Here is a 12,704-nt window from a genome sequence, read left to right as displayed (position 1 = left end):
GTTTGCCAACTGCCAAACGATAGACAACGGAAGAAAGACTGAAAAAATAAGGGGCCGTCATTGTTCGCATCCGCTCTGACAACTAAAGGCTCAAAAAAAAAAAGAAGCAAAAAGGAACAAAAAAGACGAATAAGCATCGTTTGTCATTTCTGAGTGTTACAGTGCACGTGCTTTCCGCGATAAGCGCAAGTGTGGACCGCACATGCGCCGTTCTCTCCCCTTGTTTTTCCTGCCTTTTTCCTCTTTTCTTTAGTATATATTCGTTAAGGAAAAAAAAAAGCGGTTGTTCTGCATGGTGACACAGACCACTTCTTGTCAGAGGCGGCGTGACCGGTAACTAAAGGCTCAAAAAGAAGTAAAAAAGAAGAAAAAAAACGACGAATAAGCATATCGTTTGTCATTTCTGAGAAAAAGCAAAATACAACGGACTCGCCCGGGATTTGAACCCGGGACCTCTCGCACCCTAAGCGAGAATCATACCCCTAGACCAACGAGCCGACGGTATTGCGCAACAGCGGCGAAGGTACACTTTCGTAAAATACTGGCCAACTGCCAAACTGAAGACGATGGAAGAAAGACTTAAAAAATAAGAGGCCGTCATTGTTCGCATCCGCTCTGACAACTAAAGGCTCAAAAAAGAAGTAAAAAGGAACAAAAAAGACGAATAAGCATCGTTTGTCATTTCTGAGTGTTACAGTGCACGCACTTCCCGCGATAAGCGCAAGTGTGGACCGCACATGCGCCGTTCTCTCCCCTTGTTTTTCCTCTGCCCTTTCCCTCTTTTCTTTAGTATATATTCGTTACGGAAAATAAACGCGGCTGTTCTGCATGGTGACACGGACCACTTCTTGTCAGAGGTGGCGTGGCCGGTATCTAAAAGCTAAAAAAGAAGTAAAAAAAGAATAAAAAAGACGAATAAGCATGGTTTGCCACTTCTGAGAAAAAGCAAAATACAACGGGCTCGTCCGGAATTTGAACCCGGGACCTCTCGCACCCTAAGCGAGAATCATACCCCTAGACCAACTAGCCGGCTGAGACCATCAAGTCCGGGTGACTTGCCCAGGTTCAAATTGTCTATTGCTTTCTCGACTTCTTTCTTGGTTATTTTACCTTCTAATCCCTCTTTGGTGTCATCATCCGAGTGGAACACCTAGATACCGTGTCGGAGTTTTCACCAAGTTCACGTTCGCGATATGGTCCGGTGCAGACGGCCACTCCCCGTGCCACAGCCCGAGGGATTTGCCCCAATTTACTTTGCTGCCGGTTACATCACAGAATTGTTTCACTACAATAATTGTTTCGGTTATACTTGATTTGTCTGTACAACACACAACAATGTCATCTGCATACGCGAGCAGCTTCACTTCTGTCGCTGCTAGTCTAAAACCTCATATTTTCTCATTTTGAGTAATTGCCAGACACATTGCTTCGATATAAATCGCAAACAGAAGCGGACTGAGGGCGCAGCCTTGGCGGACTGAACGCAAGATGTTAATGGGGGCCCCCAGCTACTTATTAACAATTAATCTTGTTGTGCAATTCTCGTACACCAAGGCCACACCCTCAGTGATGATGGAACCGACGTTAACATGATCCAAGATGGCAAACAAAATAGCATGAGCGACACAATCGAACGCTTTCTCGCGACAGAGCTGGAGGACTGCAACACCACCATAGGTGACGTCACAGCACTCGAGAACACACCGCATCTTATGGATGTTCGCAAAAATACATCGCCTCTTGATGCCGCAAGTTTGGTGGTCAGCGACTATTTCCTTGATGACACCTTGGAGTCTGGTGGCTATAACCTTCATAAATATTTTATAATCAGTGTTTGTTAATGATATGGGCCGGTAGGATGAGACGAGTTTGAGTTTATCTATTTGATCGCTTATCGGTATTAAAATGCTGTGAGCTTTCCCAAAAGAAGGTGGCAAGGTTTTCTGGTCATACGCGTTATTAAAGACGTCTGCTAACAGAGGGGCCAGTTCGCTTTTGAACACCTTATACCACCCAGCGCTGAGACCATCAGGTCCGGGTGACTTGCCCAGGTTCAAATTGTCTATTGTTTTTTCGACTTCTTTCTCGATTATTTTACCTTCTAATCCCTCTTTGGTGTCATCATCCAATCGCGGCATACGATGAAGAAAGTCAGCTATAAACCCATCTACATTGGCTGCCTGAAATGCAAAGAGCGACTGGTAGTACTCGAAGAAGGCGCGGCCTATGCTCTCGTTGTCGTCAACAACAATGCCGTTCATTAAAATCTTATCGACGTTGTTTCGTCGTCCGTATGCCTTCTCTAGACCGAGCGCCCTTTTTGTGGGCATCTCCCCCGCCGCTAGTGCATCGCCGCACGAGCGCCGTTCTCTCCCCTTGTTTTTCCTCTGCCCTTTCCCTCTTTTCTTTTGTATATATTCGTTACGGAAAATAAACGCGGCTGTTCTGCATTGTCACACGGACCACTTCTTGTCACAGGCGGCGTGACCGGTATCTAAAAGCTCAAAAAAGAAGTAAAAAAGAAGAAAAAAAACGAATAACCATCGTTTTTCATTTCTGAGAAAAAGCAAAATACAACAGGCACGTCCGGAATTTCAATCCGGGACCTCTCCCACCCTAAGCGAGAATCATACCCCTAGACCAACGAGCCGACGGTACTGCGCAATAGCGGAGATGGTACACTTTCGTAATATATTGGCCAACTGCCAAACTAAAGACAACAGAAAAAAGACTGAAAAAATAAAGGGCCGTCATTGTTCGCATCCGTTCTGAGAACTAAAGGCTCAAAAAAGAAGTAAAAATGAACAAAAAAGACGAATAAGCATCGTTTGTCATTTCTGAGTGTTACAGTGCACACGCTTCCCGCGATAAGCGCAAGTATGGACCGCACATGCACCGTTCTCTCCCCTTCTTTTTCCTCTGCTCTTTCCCCCTTTTCTTTAGGATGTATTCGTTACGGAAAATAAACGCGGATGTTCTGCATGGTGACACGGACAACTTCTTGTCAGCGGCGGCGTGACCTGTAACTAAAGGCTCAAAAAAAAGGAAAAAAAGAAGAAAAAAAAGACGAATAGCATCGTTTGTCATTTCTGAGAAAAAGCAAAATACAACGGGCTCGACCGGTATTTGAACCCGGGACCTCTCGCACCCTAAGCGAGAATCATACCCCTAGACCAACGAGCCGACGGCATTGCGCAACAGCGGCGAAGGTACACTTTCGTAATATATTGGCCAACTGCCAAACTAAAGAGAACGGAAGAAAGGCTGAAAAAATAAGAAGCCGTCATTGTTCGCATCCGCTCTGACAACTAAAGGCTCAAAAAAAGAAGTAAAAAAGAACAAAAAAGACGAATAAGCATCGTTTGTCATTCCTGAGTGTTACAGTGCCCGCACTTCCCGCGATAAGCGCAAGTGTGGACCGCACATGCACCGTTCTCTCCCCTTCTTTTTCCTCTGCTCTTTCCCTCTTTTCTTTAGTATATATTCGTCACTGAAAATAAACGCGGATGTTCTGCATGGTGGCACGGACAACTTATTGTGAGAGGCGGCGTGACCGGTAACTAAAGGCTCAAAAAGAAGTAAAAAAGAAGAAAAAAGACGAATAAGCATCGTTTGTAATTTCTGAGAAAAATAACAATACATAGGGCTCGTCCGGGACCTCTCGCACCCTAAGCGAGAATCATACCCCTAGACCAACGAGCCGACGGTATTGCGCAATAGCGGCGAATATACACTTTCGTAATATATTGGCCAACTGCCAAACTAAAGACAACGGAAGAAAGACTGAAAAAATAAAGGGCCGTCATTGTTCGCATCCGTTCTGACAACTAAAGGCTCAAAAAAGAAGTAAAAAAGAACAAATAGACGAATAAGCATCTTTTGTCATTTCTGAGTGTACAGTGCACGCGCTTCCCGCGATAAGCGCAAGTATGGACCCCACATGCGCCGTTCTCTCCCCTTGTTTTTCTTCTCTCCTTTCCCCCTTTTCTTTAGGATGTATTCGTTACGGAAAATAAACGCGGATGTTCTGCATGGTGACACGGACCACTTGTTGTCAGAGGCGGTGTGACCGGTAACTAAAGGATCAAAATAAGTTAAAAAAGAAGAAAAAAAGACGATTAAGCATCGTTTGTCATTTCTGAGAAAAATAAGAAAAAACATAGGGCTCGTCCGGGACTTCTCGCACCCTAAGCGAGAATCATACCCCTAGACCAATGAGCCGACGGTACTGCGCAACAGCGGCGAAGGTACACTTTCGTAATATATTGGCCAACTTTCAAACTAAAGAGAACGGAAGATAGGCTGAAAAAATAAGAAGCCGTCATTGTTCTCATCTGCTCTGAGAACTAAAGGCTCAAAAGAAGAAGTAAAAATGAACAAAAATGATGAATAAGCATGGTTTGTCATTTCTGAGTGTTACAGTGCACGCGCTTCCCGCGATAAGCGCAAGTGTGGACCGCAATGCGCCGTTCTCTCCCCTTGTTTTTCCTCTGCCCTTTCCCTCTTTTCTTTAGTATATATTCATTACGGAAAATAAACGCGGCTGTTCTGCATGGTGACACGGACAACTTCTTGTCAGAGGCGGCGTGACCGCTGACTAAAGGCTCAAAAAGAAGTAAAAAAAAGAAGAAAGACAAATAAGCATCGTTTGTCATTTCTGAGAAAATGAACAATACATAGGGCTCGTCCGGGATTTGAACCCGGGACCTCTCGCACCCTAAGCGATAATCATACCCCTAGACCAACGAGCCGACGGTACTGCGCAATAGCGGAGATGGTACACTTTCGTAATATATTCGCCAACTGCCAAACTAAAGACAACGGAAGAAAGACTGAAAAAATAAAGGGCCGTCATTGTTCGCATCCGTTCTGACAACTAAAGGCTCAAAAAAGAAGTAAAAAAGAACAAAAATGACGAATAAGCATCTTTTGTCATTTCTGAGTGTTACAGTGCACGCGCTTCCCGCGATAAGCGGAAGTGTGGACCGCACATGCGCCGTTCTCTCCTCTTGTTTTTCCTCTGCCCTTTCCCTCTTTTCTTTAGGATATATTTGTTACGGAAAATAAACGCGGATGTTCTGCATGGTGACACGGACCACTTCTTGTGAGAGGCGGCGTGACCGGTAACTAAAGGCTCAAAAAGAAGTAAAAAAGAAGAAAAAAAGACGAATAAGCATCGTTTGTTATTGCTGAGAAAAAGTAAAATACAACGGGCTCGTCCGGGATTTGAACCCGGGACCTCTCGCACCCTAAGCGAGAATCATACCCCTAGACCAACGAGCCGACGGTACTGCGCAATAGCGGAGATGGTACACTTTCGTAATATATTGGCCAGCTGCCAAACTAAAGAGAACGGAAGAAAGGCTGAAAAAATAAGCAGCCGTCATTGTTCGCATCCGCTCTGAGAACTAAAGGCTCAAAAAAAGAAGTAAAAGAGAACAAAAAAGACAAATAAGCATCGTTTGTCATTTCTGAGTGTTACAGTGCACGCGCTTCCCGCGATTAGCGCAAGTATGGACCGCACATGCGCCGTTCTCTCCCCTTGTTTTTCTTCTCTCCTTTCCCCCTTTTCTTTAGGATGTATTCGTTACGGAAAATAAACTCGGATGTTCTGCCTGGTGACACGGACCACTTCTTGTCAGAGGTGGCATGACCGCTTACTAAAGGCTCAAAAAGAAGTAAAAAAAGAAGAAAAAAGGCAAAAAGCATCGTTTCTCATTTCTGAGAAAAATAACAATACATAGGGCTCGTCCGGGACCTCTCGCACCCTAAGCGAGAATCATACCCCTAGACAAACGAGCCGACGGTATTGCGCAATAGCGGCGAATGTACGATTTCGCAATATGTTGGCCAACTGCCAAACGAAAGACAACGGAAGACTGAAAAAATAAGGGGCCGTCATTGTCCGCATCCGCTCTGACAACTAAAGGCTCAAAAAAAGAAAAGGAACAAAAAAGGAATACTAAGCATCGTTTCTCATTTCTGGGTGTTACAGTGCACGCGCTTCCTCCGATAAGCGCAAGTGTGAAACGCACATGTGCCGTTCTCTCCCCTCGTTTTTCCTCTGCCCTTTCCCTCTTTTCTTTAGTATATATTGGTTACGGAAAATACACTCTGCTGTTCTGCATGGCGACATGGATCACTTCTTGTCAGAGGCGGCTTGACCGGTATCTAAAGGCTCAAAAAAGAAGTAAAAAAGAAAAAAAGACGAATAAACATCGTTTGTCATTTCTGAGAAAATGAACAATACATAGGGCTCGTCCGGGATTTGAACCCGGGACCTCGCGCACCCTAAGCGATAATCATACCCCTAGACCAACGAGCCGACGGTACTGCGCATAGCGGAGGTGGTACACTTTCGTAATATATTGGCCAACTGCCAAACTAAAGACAACGGAAGAAAGACTGAAAAAAATAAAGGGCCGTCATTGTTCGCATCCGTTCTGACAACTAAAGGCTCAAAAAAGAAGTAAAAAAGAACAAAAAAGACGAATAAGCATCGTTTGTCATTTCTGAGTGTTACAGTGCACGCGCTTCCCGCGATTAGCGCAAGTATGGACCGCACATGCGCCGTTCTCTCCCCTTGTTTTTCTTCTCTCCTTTCCCCCTTTTCTTTAGGATGTATTCGTTACGGAAAATAAACGCGGATGTTCTGCAGGGTGACACGGACCACTTGTTGTCAGAGGCGGCGTGACCAGTAACTAAAGGATCAAAATAAGTAAAAAAAGAAGAAAAAAAGACGATTAAGCATCGTTTGTCATTTCTGAGAAAAATAAAAAAACATAAGGCTCGTCCGGGACCTCTCGCACCCTAAGCGAGAATCATACCCCTAGACCAACGAGCCGACGGTATTGCGCAATAGCGGCGAATGTACGCTTTCGTAATATGTTGGCCAACTGCCAAACGAAAGACAACGGAAGACTGAAAAAATAAGGGGCCGTCATTGTCCGCATCCGCTCTGACAACTAAAGGCTCAAAAAAAGAAAAGGAACAAAAAAGGAAGACTAAGCATCGTTTCCCATTTCTGGGTGTTACAGTGCACGCGCTTCCTCCGATAAGCGCAAGTGTGAAACGCACATGTGCCGTTCTCTCCCCTCGTTTTTCCTATGCCCTTTCCCTCTTTTCTTTAGTATATATTGGTTACGGAAAATACACTCTGCTGTTCTGCATGGCGACATGGATCACTTCTTGTCAGAGGCGGCTTGACCGGTATCTAAAGGCTCAAAAAAGAAGTAAAAAAGAAGAAAAAAAGACGAATAAGCATCGTTTATCATTTCTGAGAAAAAGAACAATACATAGGGCTCGTCCTGGATTTGAACCCGGGACTTCTCGCACCCTAAGCGAGAATCATACCCCTAGACCAATGAGCCGACGGTACTGCGCAACAGCGGCGAAGGTACACTTTCGTAATATATTGGCCAACTGTCAAACTAAAGAGAACGGAAAAAAGGCTGAAAAATTAAGAAGCCGTCATTGTTCGCATCCGCTCTGACAACTAAAGGCTCAAAAAAGAAGTAAAAATGAACAAAAAAGACGAATAAGCATCGTTTGTCATTTCTGAGTGTTACAGTGCACGCGCTTCCCGCGATTAGCGCAAGTATGGACCGCACATGCGCCGTTCTCTTCCCTTGTTTTTCTTCTCTCCTTTCCCCCTTTTCTTTAGGATGTATTCGTTACGGAAAATAAACTCGGATGTTCTGCCTGGTGACACGGACCACTTCTTCTCAGAGGTGGCATGACCGCTTACTAAAGGCTCAAAAAGAAGTAAAAAAAGAAGAAAAAAGAGAAAAAGCATCGTTTGTCATTTCTGAGAAAAATAACAATACATAGGGCTCGTCCGGGACCTCTCGCACCCTAAGCGAGAATCATACCCCTAGACCAACGAGCCGATGGTATTGCGCAATAGCGGCGAATGTACGATTTCGAAATATGTTGGCCAACTCCCAAACGAAAGACAACGGAAGACTGAAAAAATAAGGGGCCGTCATTGTCCGCATCCGCTCTGACAACTAAAGGCTCAAAAAAAGAAAAGGAACAAAAAAGGAAGACTAAGCATCGTTTCCCATTTCTGGGTGTTACAGTGCACGCGCTTCCTCCGATAAGCGCAAGTGTGAAACGCACATGTGCCGTTCTCTCCCCTCGTTTTTCCTATGCCCTTTCCCTCTTTTCTTTAGTATATATTGGTTACGGAAAATACACTCTGCTGTTCTGCATGGCGACATGGATCACTTCTTGTCAGAGGCGGCTTGACCGGAATCTAAAGGCTCAAAAAAGAAGTAAAAAAGACGAATAAGCATCGTTTGTCATTTCTGAGAAAAAGAACAATACATGGGGCTCGTCCTGGATTTGAACCCGGGACTTCTCGCACCCTAAGCGAGAATCATACCCCTAGACCAATGAGCCGACGGTACTGCGCAACAGCGGCGAAGGTACACTTTCGTAATATATTGGCCAACTTTCAAACTAAAGAGAACGGAAGAAAGGCTGAAAAAATAAGAAGCCGTCATTGTTCTCATCTGCTCTGAGAACTAAAGGCTCAAAAGAAGAAGTAAAAATCAACAAAAATGATGAATAAGCATGGTTTGTCATTTCTGAGTGTTACAGTGCACGCGCTTCCCGCGATAAGCGCAAGTGTGGACCGCAATGCGCCGTTCTCTCCCCTTGTTTTTCCTCTGCCCTTTCCCTCTTTTCTTTAGTATATATTGGTTACGGAAAATACACTCTGCTGTTCTGCATGGCGACATGGATCACTTCTTGTCAGAGGCGGCTTGACCGGAATCTAAAGGCTCAAAAAAGAAGTAAAAAAGACGAATAAGCATCGTTTGTCATTTCTGAGAAAAAGAACAATACATGGGGCTCGTCCTGGATTTGAACCCGGGACCTCTCGCACCCTAAGCGAGAATCATACCCCTAGACCAACGAGCCGACGGTATTGCGCAACAGCGGTGAAGGTACACTTTCGTAATATAATGGCCAGCTGCCAAACTAAAGAGAACGGAGGAAAGGCTGAAAAAATAAGCAGCCGTCATTGTTCGCATCCGCTCTGAGAACTAAAGGCTCAAAAAAGAAGTAAAAAACAACAAAAAAGACGAATAAGCATCGTTTGTCATTCCTGAGTGTTACAGTGCCCGCACTTCCCGCGATAAGCGCAAGTGTGGACCGCACATGCACCGTTCTCTCCCCTTCTTTTTCCTCTGCTCTTTCCCTCTTTTCTTTAGTATATATTCATTACGGAAAATAAACGCGGCTGTTCTGCATGGTGACACGGACAACTTCTTGTCAGAGGCGGCGTGACCGCTAACTAAAGGCTCAAAAAGAAGTAAAAAAGAAGAAAAAACACAAATAAGCATCGTTTGTCATTTATGAGAAAATGAACAATACATAGGGCTCGTCCGGGATTTGAACCCGGGACCTCTCGCACCCTAAGCGAGAATCATACCCCTAGACCAACGAGCCGACGGTACTGCGCAATAGCGGAGATGGTACACTTTCGTAATATATTCGCCAGCTGCCAAACTAAAGACAACGGAAGAAAGACTGAAAAAATAAAGGGCCGTCATTGTTCGCATCCGTTCTGACAACTAAAGGCTCAAAAAAGAAGTAAAAAAGAACAAAAATGACGAATAAGCATCGTTTGTCATTCCTGAGTGTTACAGTGCACGCGCTTCCCGCGATTAGCGCAAGTATGGACCGCACATGCGCCGTTCTCTCCCCTTGTTTTTCTTCTCTCCTTTCCCCCTTTTCTTTAGGATGTATTCGTTACGGAAAATAAACTCGGATGTTCTGCCTGGTGACACGGACCACTTCTTGTCCGAGGTGGCATGACCGCTTACTAAAGGCTCAAAAAGAAGTAAAAAAAGAAGAGAAAAGGCAAAAAGCATCGTTTCTCATTTCTGAGAAAAATAACAATACATAGGGCTCGTCCGGGACCTCTCGCACCCTAAGCGAGAATCATACCCCTAGACAAACGAGCCGACGGTATTGCGCAATAGCGGCGAATGTACGATTTCGTAATATGTTGGCCAACTGCCAAACGAAAGACAACGGAAGACTGAAAAAATAAGGGGCCGTCATTGTCCGCATCCGCTCTGACAACTAAAGGCTCAAAAAAAGAAAAGGAACAAAAAAGGAAGACTAAGCATCGTTTCTCATTTCTGGGTGTTACAGTGCACGCGCTTCCTCCGATAAGCGCAAGTGTGAAACGCACATGTGCCGTTCTCTCCCCTCGTTTTTCCTCTGCCCTTTCCCTCTTTTCTTTAGTATATATTGGTTACGGAAAATACACTCTGCTGTTCTGCATGGCGACATGGATCACTTCTTGTCAGAGGCGGCTTGACCGCTAACTAAAGGCTCAAAAAGAAGTAAAAAAGAAGAAAAAACACAAATAAGCATCGTTTGTCATTTATGAGAAAATGAACAATACATAGGGCTCGTCCGGGATTTGAACCCGGGACCTCTCGCACCCTAAGCGAGAATCATACCCCTAGACCAACGAGCCGACGGTACTGCGCAATAGCGGAGATGGTACACTTTCGTAATATATTCGCCAGCTGCCAAACTAAAGACAACGGAAGAAAGACTGAAAAAATAAAGGGCCGTCATTGTTCGCATCCGTTCTGACAACTAAAGGCTCAAAAAAGAAGTAAAAAAGAACAAAAATGACGAATAAGCATCGTTTGTCATTCCTGAGTGTTACAGTGCACGCGCTTCCCGCGATTAGCGCAAGTATGGACCGCACATGCGCCGTTCTCTCCCCTTGTTTTTCTTCTCTCCTTTCCCCCTTTTCTTTAGGATGTATTCGTTACGGAAAATAAACTCGGATGTTCTGCCTGGTGACACGGACCACTTCTTGTCCGAGGTGGCATGACCGCTTACTAAAGGCTCAAAAAGAAGTAAAAAAAAGAAGAAAAAAGGCAAAAAGCATCGTTTCTCATTTCTGAGAAAAATAACAATACATAGGGCTCGTCCGGGACCTCTCGCACCCTAAGCGAGAATCATACCCCTAGACAAACGAGCCGACGGTATTGCGCAATAGCGGCGAATGTACGATTTCGTAATATGTTGGCCAACTGCCAAACGAAAGACAACGGAAGACTGAAAAAATAAGGGGCCGTCATTGTCCGCATCTGCTCTGACAACTAAAGGCTCAAAAAAAGAAAAGGAACAAAAAAGGAAGACTAAGCATCGTTTCTCATTTCTGGGTGTTACAGTGCACGCGCTTCCTCCGATAAGCGCAAGTGTGAAACGCACATGTGCCGTTCTCTCCCCTCGTTTTTCCTCTGCCCTTTCCCTCTTTTCTTTAGTATATATTGGTTACGGAAAATACACTCTGCTGTTCTGCATGGCGACATGGATCACTTCTTGTCAGAGGCGGCTTGACCGGTATTACAGTGTACTAGAAGGGGGCAGTGGGCTTACTCTCCGGCGGAGGCTATGCGATGCGGCGGCTCCACGAATGTCGCAAATATGAGCTTCTCCGATAGCCCGAGCGGCGGCGCTGGCGTCAGTTTCAATGGAACGTGGGTGCGACGGCGCAGCTAGGGCAGCTGCCCAGTGCCCGCCCAGTGCCCGATCATATTCGTTGGAGTTGCAGAGCTGCGTTGTTGTTGTTTTTTTTTTGTTTTTGTTTTTTTTTTTGTGGACGTCGTCGCGTGTTTTTTTTTTTTCATTCAGTGTTTTTTTCGCACATAGCCTGCAAGAGATTAGTATGCCTTGCAGTAACTGAGCCATGCCGCGGCATCGACAAAATCACTGTTACGCGCCTGGGTGCCAAACAGGCTATGTTTATGTGGAGGATGGGCCGAAGTTGTCCTTGTTTGGCGTCCCGAAGGATAAAAATAGGCGGAAAAAGTGGGAAAAATACCTCCACAGAGCTGACAAGCCCCTGGACGACATGAGCGCAGTATGGGAGCTCCATTTCGAGCCACGTTTTGTGCTCATGTCCACCGCATTTCCTGATCACTGTGATCACTCTTATTATGGTCTAGTTAGGTCAGTTAGCGAAGGAAACTGCGAGGAAGGTACACTGGCCTCCTTACTGGAAGTTGACTATCTCGAAGCATCATGTGACCGAAATGAGTGCAGTCAAACTGCTGCTCGCGGTATACTGCCACAGAGGCCACGCAAAACATGGTACCCCAGCATTGCACGGGCCTGCGGGTTTCAAACGACCGTAACCCGCACGTTACCAGAAGCGACTCGAGGCTCACTTACCACATTGCGGGCTATGTTGCGCGGAAGCGTATTGTCAATTCCAGCACAAAATGCCAAGAATTCATAAAGCTGCTTACTATGACGCCACCAGGCGAAAGTTTTCAACTTGCCCGGCTAACAAACTTCTGTCACCGAGGAGGCCTCCTTTATCCCTCCAGTCAGCTGTACGGCTTCGTGAAAAAGCTAGAGGATCTTTTCACAGAATGCTTCTGTCAGAGTGAGCCACACTCTGACAGCGTTATGGAGATGCTGGCAGTTGTTAAGAGTAGGCTTCCCCTCGAAGTTGGCTGCAATGTGCACGCTCTTATAGCTTCACAGCTAAAATAATTAGTTTTTACATTGTCACACGTCTGCATTTTTACGTGAAAGGAATTAACTGTGACAAGACAGGAAAGCGGCAGAGGGCCAAGCAGCTGAAATTCAACCGTTGCTTATGAGTTGAAGTGCATGAAACAATAGCTTGCTGTACTTACAAATAAAAGCTTTGTGTC

General features: G+C 45.3%; 7 non-coding genes across 7 annotated transcripts; all 7 read right to left on the bottom strand.

The window, feature by feature from the left end:
• Nucleotides 1-425: 425 nt before the first annotated feature.
• On the bottom strand, nt 426-497 carry Trnap-agg (transfer RNA proline (anticodon AGG)). The gene has a single exon. It is a non-coding gene; the product is annotated as a tRNA-Pro (tRNA).
• A 4,182-nt stretch (nt 498-4,679) lies between these two features.
• Trnap-agg (transfer RNA proline (anticodon AGG)) lies at nt 4,680-4,751 on the bottom strand. Its single transcript has one exon. It is a non-coding gene; the product is annotated as a tRNA-Pro (tRNA).
• Nucleotides 4,752-5,211: 460 nt separating this feature from the next.
• On the bottom strand, nt 5,212-5,283 carry Trnap-agg (transfer RNA proline (anticodon AGG)). Its single transcript has one exon. It is a non-coding gene; the product is annotated as a tRNA-Pro (tRNA).
• A 970-nt stretch (nt 5,284-6,253) lies between these two features.
• Nucleotides 6,254-6,325, bottom strand: Trnap-agg (transfer RNA proline (anticodon AGG)). The gene has a single exon. It is a non-coding gene; the product is annotated as a tRNA-Pro (tRNA).
• A 2,528-nt stretch (nt 6,326-8,853) lies between these two features.
• On the bottom strand, nt 8,854-8,925 carry Trnap-agg (transfer RNA proline (anticodon AGG)). The gene has a single exon. It is a non-coding gene; the product is annotated as a tRNA-Pro (tRNA).
• Nucleotides 8,926-9,384: 459 nt separating this feature from the next.
• On the bottom strand, nt 9,385-9,456 carry Trnap-agg (transfer RNA proline (anticodon AGG)). The gene has a single exon. It is a non-coding gene; the product is annotated as a tRNA-Pro (tRNA).
• Nucleotides 9,457-10,426: 970 nt separating this feature from the next.
• On the bottom strand, nt 10,427-10,498 carry Trnap-agg (transfer RNA proline (anticodon AGG)). The gene has a single exon. It is a non-coding gene; the product is annotated as a tRNA-Pro (tRNA).
• Between the last annotated feature and the right edge of the window lie 2,206 nt (nt 10,499-12,704).

The sequence above is a fragment of the Dermacentor silvarum genome, chromosome 1 (assembly GCF_013339745.2).
Source record: "Dermacentor silvarum isolate Dsil-2018 chromosome 1, BIME_Dsil_1.4, whole genome shotgun sequence".
NCBI lineage: Eukaryota > Metazoa > Arthropoda > Arachnida > Ixodida > Ixodidae > Dermacentor > Dermacentor silvarum.
The sequence above is the reverse complement of the archived record's forward strand: the minus strand, read 5'-3'. Positions and strand labels throughout refer to the sequence as shown.